Source organism: Leucopleurus acutus, assembly GCF_964270905.1.
Source record: "Leucopleurus acutus genome assembly, chromosome: 13".
NCBI lineage: Eukaryota > Metazoa > Chordata > Mammalia > Artiodactyla > Delphinidae > Leucopleurus > Leucopleurus acutus.
Genome location: NC_139155.1, coordinates 36,860,701 through 36,887,176, shown reverse-complemented (window position 1 = coordinate 36,887,176; position 26,476 = coordinate 36,860,701).

Genomic DNA, 26,476 nt, shown 5'->3' with positions numbered 1-26,476 from the left:
GACATTTCTCCAAAGAAGACTGCCAACAAACACATGAAAGAATGCTCAACATCATTAATCATTAGAGAAATGCAAATCAAAACTACAATGAGATATCATCTCACACCAGTCAGAATGGCCATCATCAAAAAATCTAGAAACAATAAATGCTGGAGAGGGTGTGGAGAAAAGGGAACACTCTTGCACTGCTGGTGGGAATGTGAATTGGTTCAGCCACTATGGAGAACAGTATGGACGTTCCTTAAAAAACTACAAATAGAAATACCATATGACCCAGCAATCCCACTACTGGGCATATACCCTGAGAAAACCAAAATTCAAAAAGAGTCATGTACCAAAATGTTCATTGCAGCTCTATTTACAATAGCCTGGAGATGGAAACAACCTAAGTGCCCGTCATCGGATGAATGGATAAAGAAGATGTGGCACATATATACAATGGAATATTACTCAGCCATAAAAAGAAACGAAATTGAGCTATTTGTAATGAGGTGGATAGACCTAGAGTCTGTCATACAGAGTGAAGTAAGTCAGAAAGAAAAAGACAAATACCGTATGCTAACACATATATATGGAATTTAAGAAAAAAATGTCATGAAGAACCTAGGGGTAAAGCAGGAATAAAGACGCAGACCTCCTAGAGAACGGACTTGAGGTTATGGGGAGGGGGAAGGGTGAGCTGTGACAGGGCGAGAGAGAGTCATGGGCATATACACACTAACAAACGTAGTAAGGTAGATAGCTAGTGGGAAGCAGCCACATGGCACAGGGATATTGGCTCGGTGCTTTGTGACAGCCTGGAGGGGTGGGATAGGGAGGGTGGGAGGGAGGGAGACGCAACAGGGAAGACATATGGGAACATATGTTTATGTATGACTGATTCACTTTGTTATAAAGCAGAAACTAACACACCATTGTAAAGCAATTATACCCCAATAAAGATGTTAAAAAAAAAACACATATAACAATACTTGGCTATACAAGAGTTTATTAAATAAATATACAGAGAGTTCTTTATCCTGAAAAAAAAAAAAAACTTCTTAGTCCTGTTTCAGGGAAGTACACCAAATTCAATATCCAGTCCCAAAGAGAAGAAAGTAAAAGAAGTAACACTGGTTATTTCAAGATCCAGGACATGCTATCTTGGCTTCAGGTTCAGGCTCTGACAGTAGTGGATTGCTAGCTAATATGTGTACGAGAGTCACAGGTAGAAGCTCCTGAGAAGGCAGAATGCGCAGTCAAATGAAAACTTGGGCATCCATTGGAGTTTACCCCAGACTCTCCAGAACCTAGGAATGGAACTACCAGACTATCATTTCTTGTCACTAATGGGTAAGAGTTTATGACATATAGTCAGGCAGAGTTCTTCTAATTAGGTTTGAGATTGGTTAAATCTGAGACAGCAAATGACAGGTTTTCAGTAGGCAAACTTGGCAGGGAAAGCACGGACAGTCAGGTGATGTCCTGATAGAGAAAAGTATTTTCTCTGTCTACATTAAGAGAGTTAATACAATAGATTAAAAGTATAGTCCAAGAGTTAGTCTGCTTTTTTGTTTACTGGGTGCATGCAACTTCAGTTGATTGATTTGAATGCACTGAGCCTTGTAGGATTAAGTTATCAACCAGTACAGTTGAACAATCTCATAAGTCTCAGATGATGTCTATGTATGTCACTGATACCGCTGATTAAATTTAACTCAATTTCAGAAGACAAATTAGAATACCTTCTGTGGCAGATGAACTCAATGAATGGACTTGTTTACATTCTCTATATATTTCTGTTGATTATTAAGCTCAGAGTAAACTTCATTCCTAAGGATACCTAAGGTTAACTACCATATTTTAAAAAAAAAACATATATTTTTGAAAAAGCTCTACCTTGCTGGGGTTTAGATACTTGTCAATCATTTGTTGAGCTACTAGGCATCAATGATTGAAAAAGAGGGGCACTTGACTGGGAGAGAGCCCAGAGGTTTTTCTTTTTTTTTCCACTTTATTTCTACATAATAGCAATCAAGGTCTCAAACTTCAATTTTCAATAATGATACACTTTTGAGAAATAATCAACAATAGCAGGTCTACCATATTGCTGGCTAATGTCCAATGGCTCATTAATATCAATATATTTTTTTTCCTGTAGATGCTTGTATAATCATAATGCTAATGTTGAGCCCCTTGAGGAAAGGGGGCAAGTCTTTTTTAATTGTTTTGTTTGATCAACTTATGTTATTTTAACATCTTTATTGGAGTATAGTTGCTTTACAATGTTGTGCTAGTTTCTGCTGTATAACATAGTGAATCAGCTTTATGTATACATATATCCCCATATCTCCTCTGTCCTGCATCTCCCTTTCACCCTCCCTATCCCACCCCTCTCAGTGGTCAGAAAGCACGGAGCTGATCTCCCTGGGCTATGCAGCTACTTCTCACTACCTATCTATTTTACATTTGGTAGTGTATATATGTCAATGCTACTCTCTCACTCCATCCAAGCTTACCCTTACCTCTCCACGTGTCCTCGAGTCCATTCTCTACATCTGCATCTTCATTCCTGTCCTGCCCCAAGGTTCTCCAGAACCATTTATTTATTTATTTATTTTAGATTCCATATATATGTGTTAGCATATGGTATTTGATTTGTTATTCACTTACTTCACTCTGTATGACAGACTCTAGGTCCATCCACCTCACTACAAATAACACAATTTCATTTCTTTTAATGGCTGAGTAATATTCCATTGTATATATGTGCCACATCTTCTTTATCCATTCATCTGTCAATGGACACTTAGGTTGCTTCCATGTCCTGGCTATTGTAAATAGTGCTGTAATGAACATTGTGGTACATGACTCTTCTTGAATTATGGATTTCCAGCCTATATTTTTGGCCCATTTTTGGATTGGGTTGCTTGTTTTTTTGATATTGAGCTACATGAGCAGTTTGCATATTTTGGAGATTAATTCTTTGTCAGTTTCTTCGTAGGCAAATATTTTCTCCCATTCTGCAGGCTGTATTTTTGTCCTGTTTATGGTTTCCTTTGCTGTGGAAAAGCTTTTAAGTTTCATTAAGTCCCATTTGTTTACTTTTGTTTTAATTTCCATTTCTCTAGGAGGTGGGTGAAAAAGGATCTTGCTGTGATTTATGTAATGGAGTGTTCTGCCTATGTTTTCCTCTAAGAGTTTGATAGTGTCTGGCCTTACATTTAGGTCTTTAATCCATTTTGAGTTTATTTTTGTGTACGGTGTTAGGAAGTGCTCTAACTTCATTCTTCTACATGTAACTGTCAGTTTTCCCAGCACCATTTATAGAAGAGGTTGCCTTTTCTCCATTGTATATTCTTGCCTACTTCATCAAAGATAAGGTGACCAAATGTGCATGGGTTTATCTGTGGGTTTTCCATCCTGAACCACTGATCTTTATTTCTGTTTTTGTGCCAGTACCATATTGTCTTGATTACTGCAGCTTTGTAGCATAGTCTGAAGTCAGGGAGCCTGATTCCTCTGGTTCCGTTTTTCTTTTTCAAGATTACTTTGGCTATTCGGGGTCTTCTGTGTTTCCATACAAATTGTGCAATTTTTTGTTCTAGTTCTGTGAAAAATGCCAGTGGTAGTTTGATAGGGATTGCACTGAATCTGTAGATTGCTTTGGGTAGTAGAGTCATTTTCACAATATTGATTCTTCCAATCCAAAAACATGGTATATCTCTCCATCTGATTGTATCATCTTTAATTTCTTTCATCAGTGTCTTATAGTTTTCTGCATACAGGTCTTTTGTCTCCCTAAGTAGGTTTATTCCTAAGTATATTATTCTTTTTGTTGCAATGGCAAATGTGAGTGTTTCCTTAATTTCTCTTTCAGATTTTTCATCATTAGTGTATAGGAATGCAAAAGATTTTTGTGCACTAATTTTGTATCCTGCATTTAATGTTGTCCCAGATGTCTCTGAGACTGTCCTCAATTCTTTTCATTCTTTTTTCTTTATTCTGCTCTGTGGCAGTTATTTCCATTATTTTATCCTCCAGGTCATTTATCCGTTATTCTACTATTGATTCCTTAAGGAGAAATTTTAATTTCATTTATTGTGCTGTTTACCATCGTTTGTTTGCTCCTTAGTTCTTCTAGGTCCTTGTTAAACTTTTCTTGTATTTTCTCCATTCTATTTCCAAGATTTTGGATCATCTTTACTATCATTACTCTGAATTCTTTCTCAGGTAGACTGCTTATTTCCTCTTCATTTCTTTGGTCTGGTGGGTTTTTACCTTGCTCCTTCATCTGCTGTATATGTATCTGTCTTCCCATTTTGTTTAACTTACTGTGTTTAGGAGCTCCTTTCTGCAGGCTGCAGGTCCATAGCTCCCATTGTTTTTGGTGTCTGGCCCCAGTAGGTGAGGTTGGTTCCATGGGTTGTGTAGGCTTCCTGGTGGAGGGGACTGGTGCTTGTGTCCTGGTGGGTGGGGCTGGATCTTGTCATTCTGGTGAGCAGCACCACGTCTGGTGTTGTGTTTGGGGGTGTCTGTGAACTTATTATGATTTTAGGCAGCCTCTCTGCTAGTGAGTAGGGTTGCATTTCTGTCTTGCTAGTTGTTTGGCATCCAGGATCCAGCACTGGAATTTGCTGGTCATTGGGTGGAACTGGGTCTTAGCATTCAGATGGAGATCTCTGGGAGAGTTCTTGCTGACTGATATTACATGGGGCTGGGAAGTCTCTGCTGGTCCAATGTCTTGAACTCAGCTCTCCCTTCTCTGAGTCTCAGGCCTGACACCAGGGCAGAACAAGAAGACCCTGTCAGCCACATGCTCAGAAGAAAATAGAGAAAAAAAGAAAGAAAATAAATAAATATTAAAATAAAAAAGAATAATAATAAAAAAAGAAGAGAGCAACCAATCCAATAAACAAATCCAACGTTGATAACAAGCACTATAAACTAAACTAAGATAAGCATAAAAATCAGAAAGAAATCAGTCACAGACAGCAAGCTGCAAGTCTGCAGTTGTTCCCAAAGTCCACCACCTTGATTTTGTGATGATTCATTGTATATTCAGGTGTTCCACAGATGCAGGGCACATCACGTTGATTGTGGGGATTTAATCTGCCACTTCTGAGGCTGCACAGAGAAATTTCCCTTTCTCTTCTTTTTTCACATGGCTCCTCGGTTTCAGCTTTCATTTTGGCCCCACGTCTGCATGTAGGTCACCCTGAGGCATCTGTTTCCCGTTCAGACTCGAGGGGATTAAAGCTGTGGCTGATTAGTGAGCTCTTGCTCCTTCAGGCCAGGGGGAGGGAGGGGTACCATTGTTATAACTTGAATGCGGCGCAAGCCTGCAATGGCAGAGCCTGGCATGACTTTGCAACATCTTGACATACACTGAAGTGTTCTCCTGGGAAGCTGTCGCTGGATCACGGGATCCTGGCACTGGTGGGCTGCACAGCCTCCCGGGGTGGGGGTATGGATAGCGACCTGTGCTTGCACACAGGAATCTTGGTGGCTGCAGCAGCAGTGTTAGTGTTTCATGCCTGTCTTTGAGGTCTGAGCTGGTAGCCGCTGCTCGCATCCATTTATGGAGCTCATTTAGGTGGTGCTCTGCCTTCTGTGGGCAGACAGGGAAAGAATCCCCTCTCCTCACACACCCCAAAACAATAGTCTCTTACCACTTAGGCAGGTCCGGACTTTTCCCGGACTCTCTCCCAGCTAGTTGTGGGGCACTAGTTCCCTTCAGGCTGTGTTAATGCAGCCAACCCCAGTCCTCTCCCTGGGGTCTGACCTCTGAAGCTCCAGCCTCAGCTCCCAGCCCCCATCCACCCTGGCAGGTGAGCAGACAAGCCTCTCAGGCTGGTGAGTGCTGTTCGGCACCAATCCTCTGTGCAGGAATCTCTCTGCTTTGCCCTATGCACCCCTGTTGCTGCACTCTCCTCCATGGCTCTGAAGCTTCCCCCTCCACCCCCGTCTCCATCAGTGAAGGGGATTCCTAGTGTGTGGAAACTTTTCCTCCTTCATGGCTCCTTCCCAGAGGTGCAGATCCCATTTCTATTCTTTTGTCTCTGTTTTTTCTTTTGCCCTACCCAGGTACGTGGGGATTTTCTTACCTTTTGGGAAGTCTGAGGTCTTCTGCCAGCATTCAGTAGGTGTTCTGTAAGAGTTGTTCAACATGTAGATGTAATTTTTGATGTATTTGTGGGGAGGAAGGTGATATCCACGTCTTACTCCTTCGCCATCTTGAAGGCCCCTGGGAGTCAAGTATTTCACAGAGATTTATTCCCAACTCCAACATCATAGGCTCTCAATGATAGCAAAAAGAATAAATGACTACTTAAAGCTGACTGTGTTATTGTTTCTGACTCTTCCTGTTTCCTTTAAGCAAGAAGATTATGCATTCCTGCTTTCAGTACTTTGAACTTGTAATGCTGGTATTGGACATAAATCTAGATTTGACCCATAAAATGTAGACAGACATGATATATACTTCTACAGAGCAGATCTCTGCAAGACACTGTGGGGTTCACCAACCCTCTTGATCCTGGAAAGGAAGCACTCAAAGCTCAACATGATCCCAAGCAACCTGCAGCAAGAGATCTGCTGCTGTTATGTAACTTGAGTAGCAACTAGACCTTCTCTGTTAAAGTCACTAGGATTCTATAGAGCTGATGTATGTACTCTAATCATCAACTGAATAGGCAGGGAAAGTGTGCCACCAGTAGAATGCCTAGCTTAACCCAAAGCTGTGTTTATCTGTGGTAGATTTTATGAAACTCTCTAAGCTCTTCAGTAGCCTTCTCCCACTTATAGCAAATTCAGGATAGTGAGCCAAAAAATATAACCCAACGTCAAGACCCAGGTCAATTGCCAAGGCTTAAAATATCAGTAGAATAGATTCTCACACAGAAGGTAAGAAAAAACATCAGACCTAGATCAATTTTGTCAACCAGGAAGTCTGGTTAGGGTTTAGTTATTATAGGGTAAGGCGACTATGTAATATGCTATGAAATTTTGTCAGTTTGTACTCCTTATTTCCTAGTTGATTTCCTTTGGACTTAATTTGTGTTTTTTCATAGTTTCTTAACAAAGTTGCTCTAGGAAAACATTGCTCACTCTTCTGCGATTTTGATTAAACTGGAAGCTTTTCATTTTGACCTAATTTGCTGCTGACAGTGGTAGTTCCAATAAAATTACTGAAGAAATTTGGGGCTTTGTAGATGTCATGGTTTATTCTGCAAGTAACAAAAAGCTCAACTAATACAGCATAAGGTGGTATATAAGCTTATGTGACTGAAAAACTAAAGATCAACTAGGGTCCATATTCCTTTTCTCTTTGATGCCTTCAGTTCTGCTACATTTTATGTGTATTTTGGGGCTGAAATTTTCTTTCATCATATTTATTTTAAAAAAAATAGTGGCACAAAACAAGGACTAGAACAATATCCTTTGCATTAAATTGAAAAGAAAAAAAATCTACCCTTAAATTTTGGAATAGAATCTCTCCTTCAGTCTGATTGGTATAACTTTGGTCAACTGTCTCCTCTTAGGATCACCAGGCATGGAAACACCATGCACTAATTGGCTCAATCCTGGGTGCCTGAGTCTATTGCTGACAAGAGGGAGAGCACTGTGGTCAGCTTTCTCTGAACTGATGAACTGTGTGGGCGATCAATTTTTACTGGGAGTTTATTGGTCTAGAAGAAGGGACCATGTATGCTGAGTAGGTAATCAATAGGGTCCATTTTACTGGAATGGAGCCTAAATGCTGAGGAATAGAAAATCAAATGGGTATGGTAATAATTTTTACTATCTTCTTCTGAAGTTCTTCTACTTGTTTTCAGAATAAATTACACATTCACTAAACACTCAACTCATCTCTTTACTGTCTCTTGAGTATGTCTACTTCTTCATACCTACATGCTTTTGTCTCTGCCAGAGATGATTTTCTATAACAGATCTGCTTATTAAAGTTCTACATATCCTTCAAGACCTGGTTAAATTATCTCCTCCTTGGAATCTGTCCTGATCATTTCATCCCACAGTGATCTCATCTTCCTATGATCATACAGTATTTGTTGTCAGAACTACTAATTAATTAATTAATTATATACTGTCTTATGACATAATCAGTACCTGACATTGCTATGGCTTACCATTTCATTAACCTTTGTGTATGTTGTAGCCTTGCATTCTATATTTCATTACAAAATTTGACTTCCAAAGGAAGAGACTATATCTTTTCATTTAAGATCATTTTGTGATACTTCACTAAACACAGGCTAAATATTACAATGGTAGTAATATATATAATTTGTTTTTTCAGTAAATATTGAGTTATAGAATTATTAACTTTTTTAAGAGGTAACAAATATTCAAAATTCTATTAATACTAGATCTTCCACAAGTGCAAATTATATATGTATATATATATATATATATATATATATATATGCACATCTTTTATATGTCAGCCTGGACAAACAAAATTTGAAAATGAAATGATTATCCTTCATCCTCTAAGATGATTTGAACCAGCAATGCCCACTTATAGAAAGGCTCTATCCTTGTACCAAAGGGTTCATTTTAAGACTCACTCAGGCCTGGTTATTTCTACAACTCAAGTTCATTTGAATCAAACATAATAGATCAGGTTTTGGGGACTGATTTTAAAGAACATTAGGGGTCCCTTTATTGAGATTTTTCCTCTGGGCCTGTTCCCTTTGATCACAACTGAGTCCTAGAAATGTTTACTATACTAGAGTGACTAAAACAGAAAAAGAGATTGCATTTGTTTTCCGTACATGAAGCAGAAATAAACAACTTGAACTTCATTAATTCATTCATCAAATATTTATTGAGCATCTACCATTTTCTGATTTGAAAATTAGGTAAGCAATATTCTAAATCTAAGTGTATAATTAGCTATAAATTAACTTATTTCCCAACATTATACAAAGAGACAATATCAAGAACAAAGACTGAATTTTAGATTTTATAGTCAATGTCTTTATGTACACTGCCTCCATGGAGCACCCTTTGTCCCTCACACATTTTCCCATATTTCCTGATGACCTGGATTTGAATGTTCTTGATGGCTGGTGGGGAAATTTGTCTGTGGTCCTGAACTTCAGCAAGGGTAGCTGTTCCACCTGCCTTTTCTACCTACTGTATACATTCATAGATGGAAATGCTTACCTGACTTCATTAACTGAGGTGCTCCAGGCAAAGCTCATCCTAATGACTGATATAACTTCCCTGACCTGCCTGTTAGTATAGCCCTCCCCCCATCCAAAATTTCTTCTAGGTGCTGTTTGAATCCAGTGACACAGTCTGGGAGGGCTCTGTAGTTTGTTTCCAGTATTAATTTTATATAATTGATCTTAGAAAATGTAATTAGGCACTATAAATTATTCTTTTGCAATTAAATATTTAACCACAACAGAAACAATGAATATCCTAAATGCATTAATTTAAAATCTTTCTCTAAGAAATGCAAGATTATTTTTTCTAGAGGTGAAAAATTATCTGTAAAGAATGCAATAAAAATAAGAAACATTTTAACTTAATTTGTGAACAAAATAAAAGATATGGCTGTATTAGTGTGTTAAAATCAATTATAATAATAATGAAACTTTATACAAGTTTACTTTTATTTAATTAGTTGCATCAATATGTGCTGTAATTGTTAATGCATCAAACTATAAATGATGAAATAATGTTAAACGGCAGTTCCCAAAGCATGCATATTTTACAATGTGGGGAAAAAAAAATCACAGCAAAATATCATAAATAATGAAAAAAATAATCTAAAATGTTAGGTTTGTTAGATGAAGAGGGTGAAAAAAATAATAATTTCCAGAAAGAGTTTCTCCCCTTCCTCCCAGTTAACAGACATTTATATCATAGATGATTAGAACTGAACATTCCTATGCAATAACTAATTTATCCCCCTTCCACTATTTTCAATAAGAAAATAAGGATTCTGATACCTTCAAGGAGTGAAGAGATTTGTTCAAGGACAATCTAGTACCTAGTTTATTAGAGAACTAGAATTAGAACCCTGATTTTATGAACTCTCAGACAAGGCAGAGCTCTTCAATGTCATAATGCTTTCTTTCATTCTCCAGTAATGATTATGAAACATATGTTTCTCTTTGATTCTCAGAAATTTCCCCCTATAGCTAACACAATTTACTTGAAATGTGAGAACATAGCACAAAATAAAAGTTGTATTGAGTCACAGGGAAATAAAAATCTTACCCTATTTTCTGCTACTAAGTACAGCTGACACTTTGGATGCTGAAGGGTGATAATTTAAACAAAATTGACACTGTGCTGGTTTTATGGATTTCTAATGCATTTCATCTTGGGTACATTGGACATATTGCTACCTTGGGTTCTGCTGCATCTAATACTGAGGTATGGAAATATATACAAATCAAAACTGCAGCCTTCCTTCTTCAAAAGGCAGGCAGCACAAATACAGTGTTTTTCCTCCCATATTCAGTTTCCTTGTTTACTAAAAACTAAATATTTAAGGAAACAATGAGCAATATTTCATTAAAATTGATTTAATAACCTTTTAATCTTTATTTTATAGAGAGTTTATTGGGTGATTTCTTTTCTTAGTTTTTTGATGTTTTTTTATTAAATTGTTATCTCTATGTTTGTAAACCTTATGAAATAGGCCTGTCTTCTAGTGTAACTTAAGACCAAGTTCTGTGGAAAATCACATCTGGAAAACACACACACACACAAAATCAGAGAACAACAAAACAAAAGCTGTAATCGCTAAAACAAAACAAAAAGAACAAAAAATCCACAAGCACAATATAAATAAAATAGAAGGGCAATATAGGGATTTATTCAAGATTTCTTGGATCACTTGAATATCTTGCCCACTGGATATTGCCCTCATATTTTCTTTTAAGTAGAAAACAAGAAAATGACCGTATTTTTCCCTTGGCAGGTTGGTGTAGAGAAGAAGCTAAGTGTATGTGTATCTCTCCATTTCTGTCCCCATCTTTGTTTTATCTATCTTGCTGCTATAGTTTTTGTCTTGTAGAAAATGTTATAGTTTCTCCAGAATAGGCAGTGTAAAAATGTGTCTAGGTTTGGGATTTTATGAACAAAGAAAATGACAATGTTTTAGGATCCCAAACAGAATGTGTGATCTGGTGATGGATTTATTTTTCATAATTTGTGAATCTGTTTACATTAAAATTCCCCCAAACATATAAGCATTGAGAGTTAGACTTGTAATGACTTTCATATATTGGAAGAAATTAAAAATACACTCCTGTATAGGTAAGTATTTCAGCAGCTGTTCTCTGGATGGAGCAGCAGCCATGTTTAGGCTCTGCCTCTCTCATGGCAGGAGAATCCCAAAATGCACATAAAGGGACTTTGGATCCAGCATCAGGTAGAAAGGCTTCTGCTTGCAATGAATGTACACAGTACATTATAGCAAGTCTCATTTTTGTGAAAAAGTCAGACCTTGGTTTTGGCCTATAATTCCATATCGTTTTGTGACTTTTGATATATAGAAACTAATATAAATTTTAATACTTACTGTTATGATTCATTTAATTATTTATAAAATAGTGGCCTGCCATAAATATTTTGATACCTTGTAAGGAAAAGTGGAGCAGAATATTTTAAACTGAGATTGGCTCAGGAAAATCTGAGTCATTAATTTTATATATCCCAAAAAGGATATTCACCTCATTACACCAAGTATCTGAGGCAGCTAATGAAAATTAAGAAGTATAAATAAATAAAAATAAATAAGACAGTTAGAATGAAGGGGAAATACATATGCACATGGCCTTCCAATATTTGTGGAGAAGATTGTCAGGTTTGCTTGTAAGCCACCCTGCAGTTCAAGCAGAGAGACTATAGGCACAGTGTATATGATGCACACTCAAGTATTTGTTGACTTGATGGGATGGCTGGTTCATGAATTATTAGCAACATTGTAACAGAAGTTAATAGATCAAATATTTTTGTATGGTGTTTGAACATTTCAAATATGGTGCATTCCATGATCTGTCCTCATTAAGTGCTGAATACAATATTGAATGTAAGACACCAGTACTTCCTTTACAAAAGTCTTACTTTTTGCATTAAAATATGAGACCTGTAGCTTAAAATTAAAGACTTCTCAGAAACCAAGGACTTATCTAAGTTCCTAAAAATCCATCTTATTAAAATAAATAAGATAATTTTAAAATAAAAATAAAATATATAAAACTAAACTTAAAATATAAACCAACTATAATTTGCAAATATATTTTATTTTGCTGATTGTCTCCTCATTATCAAATGGATTGACTATTTTGATTGAATGACCTATCGGAATATTCCAAAGACCTGATATTACTCTGTGTTTAAGCAAACCTTACTTGAATGTGATCACCTAATTTTTTTGATGTATTGACATACAGTCTGCCTTTCCTGAAATACTGTAATTTTTTTTTTTTGCAGTGATGACCTATAAATTATCAGATAAAGTTGGAAGAGAAGGAAACAAGAGAACATGAGGAAGAAAAAAGTTAGCTGTCAGGGAAGACATCTCAAAGGTATTCTCCATTTTCTGATCTCATTTGCCCTTAAAAATAAGTGACTGGAGCAACACCATGTGCCTGAGAACTCAGAGACTGATTAGCTCTCATAAACTTATGTTTTGGTTTCAACCTGTTCATTAACCAGCCTGACATATGTAGATAATCACTGATTATCAGTCTTTCTCTTTGAGAAATACTGTCACAATCTCAGAATTTTTATTTCCATATTTGTAAATGTGGGATTTAGAGAAGAAGCTAAATTTACTTCCATGTATAATATCCAAGTCATTCAAAAGAAGAAATGCAGCTGTAGAAGTGGAATCACCAATGCATGTGATCACAGCCTGTTTGGAGAAATCTGTATTCTAGAAACTGGAAACCCCTTTTTTAGAATTTATGGTATTTAAGAACACCTCAGATGAGAATTTGTTTGCTTTTTCCTAATGTTTAGTGCAATTAAGACTCCAAAAACATTGAATAGTGGTACATTTTAATGGGCATCTCAGAATTACTGCCATATCAAAAATTGGTAAACTAATTATATACACATCCTTTTTAACTTTTCTATTCAATTAGTACCTGTCGAGGAAGAATCATGCACAGAGCACTCTGCTTAGTGATAGAAACAGGGGAGTGAAGAAAATGAAGTCTGTGTCCTCAATGAGTTTATAAAATAGTAGGGCACATGGCCTTTTAACAAATAATTACTATAATTATTTGATTATAGTTGGTAAAATAAAGAGAAAAATGCAGGATGTTATGAAAATGAATAATAGAGTAGTATGATAAAGTCTAGCGGTCAGGGAGAGCCTCTTAAGAAATAATATTAAAGCAGAGTAGTAAAACTCAAATCTTTGTCAAGCGAAGTCCTTCCAAGAGTGATTGTGTTATTTCCTTCTAGCATTGGGAGAGGCACTTTGCTACTTTGTTGTAGCTAGGGGGGCGGGGGCAGTGGGGCAAGAATCAATACCAACTTACTTTCCCAGGTTTCCTTCAAGATTCTTTCATTCCAGCCCAGCAAGAAGAGAGAGAAAATCATATTTCTCTATATTTCATAAATCTCCAGACTTCCAGCTCCATGATAATAGAACTGTATTCTGTACATCATGTACTCCCCAAAATGTTTCTTTCAGAGCCTTGCCCATGAAAGGTGCTCATTCAGTTATTATTGAATGAATGAGTCTTCCTACAAATTTGGAATAAGCCTATCTACTAAATTATATAAGACAGGACTATCAGACTCCAAAGAAATACAAGTCAGGAGATGTTTTTGTTGTTGTTGTTGTTTAAACATTGGTATTGGAGAATGGGGAATGTGGTAAATCCTCTTTGGAGGATGATTATGTTCTCATCCATCTAGGTTTCTAATTTATATATTCTATCTATAACTTGTATGTTCACCTATCAGTTCATGTGCATTTGGTCTCTCCAACTAGACTAACTAAATGTAAATTCAGGGATCATGCCTACCATTATTCCATTTAATGCAGGACCAACTATCTTTTGATGTGTAGGCATGGAAGCCTGGGAATATGATTTGAATGGTCCTTGACAATTGAGTCTTCTTGTTCCTTAGTTTTTGTACTACTTTCTTTTTCTTGATCACATGAGATCAGAAATTAATTATCAGTAGGTTGCTATGCCTTTGTAATAATCCTGAAAATGATGGAACTGTGTGTGTCTTAGATGTTCACTTGCTAGTTTAAAATCATGAAGCTCTCAGTTGCAAATGTCATGAATATGTATGAGTGGCCCAACTGTTGCTCCTACCTCCTGCCTCCCTTCCTTCCTGGTGGGTGACTCCTTCTGAAAATGCTACGTCTGCCTTGCAAAGCCTTCTGTGGAGTAGATGGGGGGAGAGGAAAGATGTGTGCTGTTATTTTGCATTGTCAGATAGCAGGATATTTTTTCTAGTGAATCTTAGGAAAATACCAGTCTCTCTCTCTTTCTGTCTGTCTATCTGTCTGCCTCTCTCTCTCAGTTCTTTCACCTCTTTTCCCCACCAACATATAAGTACATACTGTCTCTCTTCTCTTTTTTAAAAAGCAAAATATGAGAATGGGAGGCAGGAATTTGCAGTGGCAGATTTTTGAAAGAATATGTTTCCCTGCTTTCTTTCTTTCTACACTCCAAAGACAGCCCACATACACAGATGTGACAACTTTTTTGTAAAGCTAATTTGAGTGAATGCCTGTCTGGCAACTTACTCTGGGAATAGTTACACTTGCCCAAACTGAAGTTCTGCCTTTGTAAAGGTGACACTGACAGCCTGTTATTTCTGCACACCCAGAAAAGAGACACTAGGAGAAGGAAAAATAAAAATAAAAGACAAGAAAATGAAGTACGAGTGGTCTGGTTTTTGAGGATTTTTGTTAATGGAACTAGAATAGAGGTGTTTGCCCAAATGTGACTCTACTTTTGTAAAAATAGCTATCTGGAAGGCATCTGGCATTGACTGGATTAATCTTTCAAATTTTTTGTTTTCCTTATTAAAGACCTTCCACAAATATAGCAAAAAAGAAGCAGATGTAAGGGTCTCCACTAAAGATATGAGTGTTGAGGGAAAGAATGGAGGTGTTTCCCATTACCAGATTCATTTGTAATGGTTTTCCTTTTCCATTTCGTGTATAATTATTTATATCTAATTTGTCTCATTGTTCTTTCAAAATAGTGGTTGTGTGACAGAACTCATAGTATATTGGGTGATAGATAAGGCTATTGCCAAACTATCTGATGAAGGTAGGTGAAGGAATTTGTGGAAGGAGAAGAAAGAACATTTCCTCTGTCTGGATTGTACATTTTAATTTGATGTCATTCACTGGACAACTGTACTCCTTTCTTCCTTTCCCTCCCTTCTCTGCATTTTCTCTTCCTTTCTTTCCTTTATCTCCTTGTGCTTATTGTTTAATCAATGCAGCTTATATTTATATTTCTACTTATTTATTGCATTGGGGGATATGGGGAATGCATAATGCATTTGCAGGGAACATAAAGAATATTATATGCTGCTCTTGCCCTCAGGAGTTTGCTGCTATTTGGGAAGACATGATATATATGCATGAAGTGTTGAATAAAGATTCAAGATTTGAGTGGCAATATAGGAATATAAATCAGATGAGAAGTAAGTGCTATCAGCTTTTAGTTGAGAGATCAGTGCAGACTGGATGGTCAGAATAAGCTTTGTTAAGTTATTTCACTTTTCTGGAACACTCACTGCTAGCATATGCACTTTGAGGTTTTATTGGGTTAACTTATAATGCTTTGCCTGTTTATCTTCCCAAATATTACTCAGCCTTCAAAGTTTGATTAAACTTTATCTTCTCTGTGAAGAATCCTGTAGTCTTTTCAGCTCCCAGGCATATCTTCCTTCTCTGAATTCCTCTACATCGGAACTTCTCTACCACATACTAAACAATGGACAACGCATTATCTACTGTGTACTTTGTTTCATACTATATATTTAGTCCCAACTCTTCCCTCAAAATTTCTATTGTTTCGAGAGTAGGGCTCCATTTTGTACTTCCTATACGGCTCATAGCACAAAACATATCACCTGGTCTATCCTGTTTTCCAATATATATTTACTGGGTTGATTTGTGGCCTAGAAAAGTTGAACAAACTCCCCTCTTTGAGGGTATCCTGTATCTCTTCCAGATCTAATATTCAATGTGGTTTTATTCCTATTCCTTGAAGCCAAATCATTATTACAAATATTTAAGGAACACTTCCTATTTGTAATGATCACATGAGGCATAAAAGCAGTTTGGGGAGACAAGTTAAGTTCTCATGGAGTTTAATGCCCAGCAAAAGTGGCCACCACAGACAGCTGCAGGATTGTCACACAGGATACATTTTCAGGAGGGTTAACTACTTTTACAACTTGTAGGACCGCCTCAGCTCTGAATCAGATGGAGCCTTTAATATTTATTTTTCACCATTTTATTTAAAGCCACTTCAAAAGCCATTCAATAGAGGGCATGACAAAATTATCTCAATGCTCCACCAGGCTCTGGCATTCTAAAATTCCAAATATCAACACACACATATATATGTACATCACACATTACACACACATACACAAACACATTAGATTCACTGGAAGGTGGCTAAGTTCAACGTTTCCTTGAAGCACCCTATCTTTTAGATCAGTACCCCAATTTTATCTTTCTCTGTGCCTCATAAGCTCAAGTTCTGTTTGGCAAGGAAACCAGAGCAGTTGTGATTCCTGGGAGAGTATCTAAAATGACAGTTGCTGAAAGGTTACAGCAAAATCTATTAGAAAAGAAAAGTTGAGGGAAATCAGGTGAGCTCATAGAAGAAAATAAGGAAAGATTGGGTCCCTTTTGGGATTAGGTCTAATTAAGGTGAGCAAGCAGCTGGGCCTGTTTGGAATAACAATTGTGCTAGCATGTCACTTTCTTCTGCTTAGTTGAAATTTATATAGTTTAGGAATGGTAGATATAAGAAAATTAGAGCTCATTTAGAATCTGTTGAAAGGACAGTGTGCCTTAATTATTAGTTTTGCATCTGAATTTTCCTGGGGCAGTCCTCTCTCTGTAACAGGTAATGGATTTTTCCCCAGATGTAATTGGATAAGTTTAATTTTTTTCTTTCATTACCTGTCGAGGAGGCCTATGCCCCTACTTCTCTTTGTGTTTTATTAGGACTGCAACCCCTATTTAAATAAAGGCTTTGATTGTGCTTATATATGTTCAATCAGCACTTTCTTATTGAATAGCTCTGGTCACAAAATGCTCTCACCTAGCATTTTTTACTAATTACATTTTCGCCCTAGCTGGGTATGGGAAAACCTCGGATGGTGCTCGTTTGCTGCTTTGTATGCAAGTGATTTGGTCTATCCACAGTACCACAGGGCTGAGAAAATAGATCTTCAGACTATAATCCTACTGGTCTTGAAGGATGACTTGATTTAATATTTTCTTTTATTGAAGGGATAGAAAGCCAAGTCATGTGCTGATAAATGCTTAACAAGTAGTTCTTAAAAAAACAAACAAACAAATCTCTAATTTGTAGATTTCACTGATTTCCATGGTGTAAATACTCCCACCATGGCTGATTTCAATATGACATAATTGAATGTGGAGTTGAGAAGAGAAGCACACAATCTGATATCCAAGGCTGGTGTGTGCAGCTTCAGCACATGATGAAAAGTCTCAGTTACATACCTGCCATTGAGGCCACATACCTCATCATCTTCACATTACAATTAAGACGGATACTGGTGGTTAAGCTGATTTAATTAGAGTTTGATTTCAATGATTTATATGTTTTGTCGCTAAAGGCATTTTAAGGTGATTCTTCTGCCTGTGTTGAAAAGTCAGAAATATAATGGTTAAACCGTATCATCTTAAATTAAATATACATGTTTCCTGAGAAATTTTTATATATTTCATTATTTTCTAATATATTAACAAGCATCTTAGTAGATGTACTGTACCAAGAGTCAGAAGAGCTTAAATTTTGTCCAAGCCATTATTAACATCCTCTGTATTCTTGGGTAACTCATTTAATATCAGGGCATCACCAATTTACTCATCACTAAAGGAAAGAGAGCAACAGTTTAATTATAACCTCTCATAGAAACCTGCTTATTTTCACCTGGATAGTATTACAGATTCTTTTCAATGGACTCATGATATTTTATCTTTATCTGTCCTAAAGAAAATTTTTAACTAGAAACCTAAGTGATAATATGTTTACATATATTATATCTATATTATAACTTCGGTTGATAGATTTTACTGGAAGGCAGAAATCATGCTTTGTTCATCTTTATATATCCCTCAAAATTTAGTCCAGGAAAATGAACAGAATGAGTACTCAATTAACATGAGTGGAATGACTTAGTGACTGATTGCCTTCCTGTTAGATAAAGATTGGTATGGTAACATGAAATAATTCAAACTAAAATCTTAAAAAATTAAAAGAATTTTACCAATGGTAAACATTTATTTGATTCTTTTTTTTTTTAACATCTTTATTGGAGTATAATTGCTTTACAATGGTATGTTAGTTTCAGCTTCACAACAAAATGAATCAGTTATATATATACATATATTCCCATATCTCTTCCCGCTTGCGTCTCCCTCCCTCCCACCCTCCCTATCCCACCCCTCCAGGCGGTCACAAAGCACCGAGCTGATCTCCCTGTGCTATGCGGCTGCTTCCCACTAGCTATCTACCTTACGTTTGGTAGTGTATATATGTCCATGCCTCTTTATCGCTTTGTCGCCGTTTACCCTTCCCCCTCCCCATAGCCTCAAGTCCATTCTCTAGTAAGTCTGTGTCTTTATTCCTGTTTCACCCCTAGGTTTTTCATGACATTTTTTTTTTAAATTCCATATATATGTGTTAGCATACGGTATTTGTCTCTCTCTTTCTGACTTACTTCACTCTGTATGACAGACTCTAGGTCTATCCACCTCATTACAAATAGCTCAATTTCGTCTCTTTTATTTGATTCTTATAGTACATATTTTATAATACAAGTTAATGACTAGAATGGAAACACTATTAGGTTTTAATAGGTTTAAAACATATAAACTTTATGTTACTTCTTTATTCCCTACAAATAAATTTCCTTTGACAATCTCCCAAATAGCTGAAGATAAAATAGTCACTTCAGTTATGTTCAATAAATATTAATCTTTAACTAAGTACATTGTAAATGCAAAAAGACACTTCTTCTAAGTGAGAGGGGTATCCCACTGGACTGAAATGCTGTTTTCTGCTTCCAGGCCAGCCCCCCATTGCATCATGGACTCCAGGCTTTGTGGGGTAGACAGACTTGTGGTTCAATCTTAAATGCAATGGAGTATAGTATGCTAGCTATGCTCTCTAGTGATGATGTCTGTGGCTAAGAAACTGGAAACTGGGCCTTTTCTTATGAATCTTGTCACTCCACCTCTTTGTTTCCTTACTTTCTTTCTTAAATTGAACAGATAATAACTACTTTCCCAGTATAAATAGAGTATGTATAAGAAAAAGGGCCTTAAAATATAAAAGTGCTATAAGAAAAAATAGCCTCAGGCTTTTAATTGCTCATTGTTAACCCAATGACTAATCTTCAGGCAGTAAGTCTAACTATAGATGGTCAGTAAAATTTAAAAGGCTGTGGATGATTTCAAAATGGAACTGGGTCTGGAGTTGTCGGTTTCTAGCAAATGGTGGACTAAAATAGTGCTGACATCCTCCCACTACATGCATGTCAGATGAAATGTAATAAAATATGACCAAAAGATACTCAACACATGGCTGAGTTTGTAAGAAAGAGAAATAATCACTTCCCCAAAGCAAAAAGAGTCAAGATAAGAGGGCCAGTAACAGCTCAGGTCCTGGATTTTAATCTACCTACAGAAAGATGAGACAATGTCATGGACCTAAGATAAATGAGGAATAAAAACTGTGATTTTTTAAAGTGAAGCTAAAGCCTGTCTGCCACAACCCAAGGAAGAATGTTCTTTGTGCTATTTATATAAGTGAAATGTAAAACCTAAGCAATCAAGAAAAAAGTTTTAGATTAAAATAATCCAAAAGATATAAATTGGTAAATACTAGCCAAAACAAATCTAGTGTAACTTTCTTAATATCATGCAAAACACTTTGTAGTAAAAGAAAAAAAATCGTTGTTAGCTTAAAGAAGGTCATTAACTAATTCTAAGACATTTAAGTCATAAGAAATATATTACAATCCTGAACCACATAGCTTCAAAATATATTGATCAAAAACTGACAGAGGGCTTCCCTGGTGGCGCAGTGGTTGAGAGTCCACCTGCCGATGCAGGGGACACAGGTTGGTGCCCCAGTCTGGGAAGATCCCACATGCCACGGAGTGGCTGGGCCCGTGAGCCATGGCTGCTGAGCCTGCACGTCCGGAGCCTGTGCTCCGCAACGGGAGAGGCCACAACAGTGAGAGGTCTGTGTACCGCAAAAATAAAAAACAAAACAAAACTGACAGAAATATAAGGAAAAATGGACAAATCCAAAATTAAAGTTGGAGATTTTAAACATAATTCTCTGAGGAATTTGTAAGTCATCAGACTGAAAACAAGTAAAGATGATATTTATCAGTAAGTTTTTGAGTTGATGGAAATAACTGAAGTATGCAATATTTCTATTCATTTGAATGGAAGACTTGGCCAGTACAACAAGAGAGTTATAAGCAAAATAAAAGTTATAAGTAATTTGAGGAGAAAACAACCTATTTGTTATTTATAGATGTTACCATTGTAGGGATAAAATATTCAAGGAATGAGAATATGCAAGTAATTTGCTATAACTAATAGGAGATTTCAGTAGAAGTATAGAAACCAAATGACACTAATATACAAAAAACTGGTGGTGTTTCCATATACCGGTGATTAGATACTTTATTTTCTAAAAAAGATAATAATCTGTAATTGATTCTATAAAGTACCTAGAAGTAAATTGAATAAGATATGTATAAGAAATTTACAAAAACAATTTTTTGAAAAGTGGGTAAAGAAAATAAAATACTATGAAATCACCAGAGAGATATACCAGCCTCATTAATGGAAAAATTTAATGTGACAAAGATGGAGATTCTCCCATAAATTAATCCATAAGTAGCACACAAATTTCCATCAAAACTCTGAAATATTCTTTCAGTGAAATCAGACAAGCTGATCATAGAATGTATTTGTAAAGGGAAAGGACAAACAACAATTAAAAAAGTTAAAAATAATACTAGGGACTTAACCTACTGAGACTTATTCTGAAGCAATAGTTATTAAAAGAGTTTGGTAGACAATTTGTAGAAAAAAATTGAGAGTGCCGAAGAATAACCACATATAGGTTGGAAACTTGTTATGCCACAAAGGAGACATTAAAAGTCAGTGGTGGGGCTTCCCTGGTGGCGCAGTGGTTGAGAGTCCGCCTGCCGATGCAGGGGACACGGGTTCGTGCCCCGGTCCGGGAGGATCCCACATGCCATAGAGCAGCTAGGCCTGTGAGCCATGGCCGCTGAGCCTGCGCGTCTGGAGCCTGTGCTCCGCAATGGGAGAGGCCACAACAGTGAGAGGCCCGCATACCGCAAAAAAAGAAAAAATGTCATGTGGGGGAATGTCAATCAGTAGGGAAATAATGGATAATTTAACAATTGGGTTGTAAAAACTGACTTTCCTAATTGATAACTTTAATCCCATTCTCTGATTAAATTGTACAGATAATAACTACTTGGGTTAAAACACAAAATTTTAAAAATAAAATTTAAAAAAAATTAAGAGAAAACCTAGGAGAACATCTTCTTTATGATATCAATGTGTGATAATATTTAAAAGAAAAATTTAAAAATTATACATTGCAAAGGAACAGACTGATATTTTGTCCACATTAAAATAATAACAAAATATCCCTACATGACTGTCCAATGAATTGATGTGATGTGATGCTACACCCAGGACACATAAAAATATTCAAAAACCTTTAATAAAAGTGATCTATAAATGAGTAAAAGATTTGAACAGACAATTCAAAAAAAAAAAACTATCTGCAAACAATAGAAAAAAAAATAATCAACTTCACTACTTATAAGGGGTATTCAAAGCAAAAAAAATTTAAACTTTCTGACCTGCCGAATGAGCAAAATTAGATAAATATGCTACATACGTGCTGATGAAAATATTAGGAATATAAATTACTACAAATTGCAACTCCAGTCATGTAAATTTTAAGTCTAGTCTTGGCTATGCAGTGTAACTTGATATCACCATTTTGAGGAGTATTTGGATAAAATGCAGAAAAGTCAAAACTGCCTATATTTTTTTTTTTTTTTTTTTTTTTTTTTTTGCGGTACGTGGGCCTCTCACTGCTGTGGCCTCTCCCATTGCGGAGCACAGGCTCCGGACGCGCAGGCCCAGCGGCCATGGCTCACGGGCCCAGCCGCTCCGCGGCACGTGGGATCCTCCTGGACCGGGGCACGAACCCGCGTCCCCTGCATCAGCAGGCGGACTCCCAACCTCTGCGCCACCAGGGAAGCCCAAAACTGCCTATATTTTATGATATATACATTCCACTTCCTAGTGTCTTACCTTAGAAAAAATTTGTCTGAGCTTATGTGCAAGGAGATTTATGGAAATGTTTACTGCAACACTATGCAAGACTGAAAAAAAAAAGGGAGTTGCTTTGCTTATCAATCTGGTAAGAGAAAAATATCAAACATTATTCTTATAATGCTGTAGTATATGAATAATCTAGATCAACTTGTATCAATATGAATAAACATGAAAAACATAACGTTGAGTAAAATCAGTTGAAAGTTTACATCCATTTTTAAACCAAATGAAACAACTCTATATTGTTTATGGAAATACACATGTAAAGGGAAAATATTAAAGCATGCATGATGATATATAGGTAGCGATAGAGTTAGAGAGATTAACTTCAAAATAGTGATTACTTTCAGAGAATGAAGAAGCAGAAATTGATGGGGTGGGTAGCTGGGCTTGTATTTTTTTCATTAAAACTGAAATTGGAAATTTTATTTTGGACCTTAAAATTTATATTCTTTTACATGTACTGCAATGAAGAGTTCAACAATGACTAAGTTTGCTTTTGTTTTCTCTGTCATGAAGAATGGCCTTCAGAATGACCAGTGAGCACAGACACCACTGGTGTCCTTCAGAGACTTACATTCCAAAGTGCTGGACTGTGGGCTTCCTTACCAGAAATAAGGATCATTCTATAGCTTCTATGTAAAGAGATCATATCCAGGAAAAATCTGAATACCTCAAGTAACAGGGGACTCACCATTCACATAACACCCACTCAGTCTTGAATAGTCTGCTAAAAATATATTCTGCTGACAGAATATCTGACTTGTATTCTCTGTTTTGAGATTCTTAATATACTTTCTGGAGAAACAAGGTTAAATATTATATGTGGCAGCTCTTCTGATATTTGAAGCTCTGCCCCTTAGTGTTTCCTCCTACCTGCTTTTCAGCAGACTCATACCTCTACTTGCAGATCTCTCATTACCTTCTGCTCTCTACTGATTCTACTTGTTATGAGCACTTTCTAGAAGAAGGAGTAAGTCCTGTGCAGAGGGGTGTATGGAGCTAGACTTTGTCAGTCCCTTCCTATACTTTGCTATCTAAAGCAATATCCTGGGAGAGGAAGTAGGTATTTTGGCTGTTACTTTTTCACCCATCATGTTATTACAAAATGACTCAGCAGTAGGTGGTTATGACAGATCTCTAGGAGCAAAGCTCTAGCCATTGCTGTCCTATTGTGCATACAAACAGCCTACATCCCTCCATACATATTTATATAGGCAGGAGACTTGGGTAAATTTTTTCATATCATGAATAATTTTAACAGTACAGACGTTTGACTTTGAATCAACAACCAGTTTCAGATGAACGCAATTGCAGCCAAAGAAAGTTTCTAACTAAAATTAGTCACTTTTCATATTTAACAAACTACTGCCTACTGCATTTCCTGTGATCTCAGCTTTCCTCTTCCTCTCATATGGTCACATGTAACATTGACTCCTTCACTTCCGTGTCTATTTTCTTCTTGGCTTCTCTAAGTGTAAAACTTGCAGTTCCTTCTGCCAAATGACTTTCCAAGGCTGTACCTAGAAGATGCCAACCCAGTTCATGCTCAAACTCTTTCCCATATTATCTTCAAATTTCAATGGCTGTTAAGTCCCTTTGCCCTTTACATGTACCCAGGAAAGTGTGATGTGAGCCTCACATAAGAAAAAACAAACAAATAAAAACACTTTGAGAGCAGGAATTTAAACAAGATCTCTGGACTCAGCCTCAGGCAAACAATGAGTTGGGTATTTTTTAAGAATTTCATCTCATTTAATCTTTATAAAATATTCTGTGGTAGCTATAATTATTCATATATTACAGATGAGGAACTTAAGCAACTTTCTCATGACATCAATAACCCCTCAGCTATGATGATCTTGTTTGACTCCTTGGAAATTAGGCCAATGTCTTAGTCAGCTTGGCTGCTATTAAAAAATACCATACACTGGATGGCTTAACCAACATACATTTAATTTTCATAGTTCTGGAGCCTGAGAAGTCATAGATCAAGGTAACAGCAGATTTGGCTTTTGATGAGGACCTTCTTCCTCTCTTGACGGTCAACATCTTGCTGTATCCTCACATAGTGGAGAAAGGAAGCTCTGGTATCTCTTCCTTTTCTTATGAGTGCTACCCTCACCATGGGGGCTCCAACCTCAGAGCCTTATCTAAACCTAATTACCGCTCAAAGGACCCACGTCCTAATACCATCACATTGGGAGTTAGGGCTTCAACACAGGAATTTGAAGGGGACACAAACATTTACTTCATAGCAACCATACTCTGCTTATTTTAAGTCCAATCATGGCTGTGCTTCTCTGACTAGCCCTGTTCTGGTGCAGCCTACTTACTCTTAATAGGAGCTGCCCTAGCTTGCGTGAATCACCTATTGGACTGAAAATACAAAAAATAAGCACTGGACTAACTGAATTGATGGCATCCTGCTCCACAGATAAACATTTCCATGACTGTTGTTGGTGAGTGAGAGAGATATGTCAGGAATTTTATTAAGGAGACTTTTATTTCAGACTCCAGTCCTCTATCCTCTATCTTATTATCTAGCCTCAGAACACTTATGTTCTCAGCATCAGTTGGCCATTGGTCATCAATTTTCCTTCAAGTGTTTAACAAATTTTGGAGGCTGTGTTGTACTTGGGTGTAAAATATGACCTCTGGGATCTAAGAGTCTGACTTCAAATTCCATTTCTATCACACATTAGATCCATGATTTTACATATTACCTCATCTCAGGCCATTGTTTCCTCATCTGTTAACTGAGGATACTAATAGTATCTACTTCACACAGTTGTGGAGAGGATAAAATGTAAAAAAATGCTCATAATTTAGTTTGAAATAATAATTTACTCTGAATAGAGGCTACAGTTTAAGCTTGTCTGTTAACCACCATAGTTTCTCATGGTTCTCACAAGACCATACATTTTTGGCATTTGATAAATCTCATTTTATTTGAATACTAAGCAATAGACAAATTTCTCATACACTTGTGTGCTATTGAAATACTTCTTTCATCTCTAGAAGGTGATGCTAATTATGATAAATTTATAGACTACATGGAAATAATTGAAATACTCATCTGGCCTGGAATTGTTTTGCCTTGTTACCTCCTCCAGTGTGCAAAACTTTAGTCTATAAAACTTGGGAGTGGGTAAATAAACAAACTGACAAATATCCTGATACTTTCTAGACCCCAATCTTCTCATTTGTTTTTGAGGGAGTAGAACTAGAACCTTAGTAGAAGATAACTAAGTTTCCTCCTGCTTTAGATACTTATTTATCTATGATGATGATTATGTTCCCCATTTTGTTCATATTTTTAAAAAATACATCTTTATTTTGATGTTATCATTTTTAAAAAAGACATTCTAAAATGTATATATAATTAGTTGGGCTTGATTCTAAAAAGTGCTTTCAAAGACAAAAGTTGAGAAGTGTATCACTTTAGACTTGAGTCATTTTACATTGTAAATCATGGTCTCTGGTGAATTTAATTTTGGTGCCAAGATCTTGGATCAGTTTCACAGGAGCATGTAAGAAGGTCAATGTGTGGGAGTGAATGAAGTTTTGCCCATGGAAGAAACTGATTCCTGGGTGTGCTTGGAGATTTTGCAATGTGTCTATTGTGCCAGGGCTAGTGAGACTTGCTGGGGAAGAGTACAAGAGTTCCTACCATTCCTGGGACCATGAGGGTTTATGCAGTACTGCAGACATGGGGTCTTATCTCATTAAATTCTCTCTTTTAAATCTATATGCTTGGCTCTTCAATTGTGCCACTTTTCTTAATTTATGTACCTGCCTTATTCTAACCTATGATAAAAAAAATAACAAATAATTTAT